Source organism: Echinops telfairi, unplaced genomic scaffold (genome assembly GCF_000313985.2).
Source record: "Echinops telfairi isolate 266 unplaced genomic scaffold, ASM31398v2 ScPeMD7_443;HRSCAF=831, whole genome shotgun sequence".
Classification (NCBI taxonomy): Eukaryota; Metazoa; Chordata; class Mammalia; order Afrosoricida; family Tenrecidae; genus Echinops; species Echinops telfairi.
Genome location: NW_022104341.1, coordinates 26,596,047 through 26,597,926, shown reverse-complemented (window position 1 = coordinate 26,597,926; position 1,880 = coordinate 26,596,047).

The window sequence follows — 1,880 nt, the reverse complement described above, 5'->3', positions numbered from 1 at the left end:
CTGCATGACCCTCTGGCCCAGCCCACAGAGACTTCTTTTGACGGGTCAGCCCATTGCACATTGCCTGCCACCCACCTGAGATTCATGTAAAGGGGTTGAGGTTCGTGTTCTGGAGAATCAACATATTCTACCAGCTGCAGGAAAATGGGAAGTTTGGTTGTTTTGTGTGGTGGTGTGTGCTGTGTTTGTGTGCATGCCTGTGCAGACACTTTTGATTCGGGTTTGGGAAGTGTGTGGCAGTTTGGATTATAGGAAGATGTTTGATTCCATGATATGTCTCTAAGCAAACCTTCTCACTGTTTCTGCTAGGATCCTTTGAGGAGGGAGGCAGAAAGTTACCAAGTAGGAATGTCTTCAATCATCCACTATGAGCTATTCTTCACCATAGGATCTGAAGTCCTTGCTCTGGAATTCTAAAAAGTGGTTCTTGTGGACAGCAATGAATAAATACATCCTTAACATGCTAAACCACCGTTGCTTCTTCTAATACCCAATCTACACTGTTGGTGTCACACCAAAGTGCAAAGTGGTTGAAAACTAGACTTTGGGACACACAGGCGCTGTCTAGCAAGGTGCCAGCTGTCTACTGATCTGGCTTAATCCATGGATATGTTTCAGACGAGCCTGTCTGAAAAAGTGCATTAACTGATGTATGCATCAAATAATCTCCCTGAAAACTGCCTCTCCCCATTGACCTTTCAATAACTATTGAAAGACAGGAGGAGATTTTACGCTGAGTGAAACTTTGGAAGGCAGTTGTCTGACGTGGTCTAAATTTTGGTCATTTATTTTAAAAGATCATTCAAGGTCAGCGTGGGACCTGCTGTGACAGCTGAGGTCTCTATCTAGCAAGGACAGCGGCTGTGTCCAAAAGGCCACGTCCACAAGGGCAACCCAAAGCCACGTGTAAGTTTTCCCCTTAACAGCAAATACAATCTCCTTTAAGGATATTTTGATGCAGCTAACAATAACAATAACTAACTTTGAGTAGTGCTACTAACTTTAGCCATCGCTTCCAGAATAAAGCATTTGTTAAGTACCTGGAGGAAATTAAACAAGTGACAGGCATACCATTGTTATTTATCTTAAAAGTGAGGAATATTGCCCACTTTAAGTTGATTTTGTAATAGCCAACCTTTGGGACAGGGACTCATCAAGACGGCTTTATCGGGAGTTCTTGGTCAAAGATAGGAATCACATTATCTGCATAGAACAGTGCTTGCTTTTCTGTTTTCTACAACAACTCATCTGGCGAGAAAAACAAACAAAACGTTTCTCTACCTTAAGTGTAAGCGAAGCATTTATAATGGGGGCAGTAGGATGGAGCGTATCTTGTATAGTTCTTCTAGACCAATTCTTCCCAACAGACCCCAAGTCTGAGAAAAGTCAAAGCCATATGAAGTACAATGTTGGTGCATATTGGACAAGTCATGTCTAAAATCTATGTTTGCCTCAAGAAAACTATTAGCCTGAAACCTCCAGGCTTACAACTTGCCGATCACCCTCGTAATACACTTTCATTTATTGGTGATGGTGAGATAGGCACTGTGCTGGTTCTTGTGACTGCCGATCTCACTGAATGCACGGCAACAACCTGACGAGACAGGCACCGTTATCATTCCTGTTTTATAGATGAAGAAGGTGAGACTCCGTGAGGTAACTTTGCCTGCGATCACACAGCTACTTCATGGGATTCCAACCAAGTGAATTTGACGTGAACACCCAGACCTCTTGGCTGACTCTTTCGAAGAGACAGGAGCTGCTGCTCTGACTTCCAGCAGATTCTAGGACTCCTTTTAGAGGGGACAGATCAACAACCCCTCTCTTTGTCAGAATAGAGCTGGCGCTCTCTAGCAGCTCCCAAACAGCTCTAAAAACAA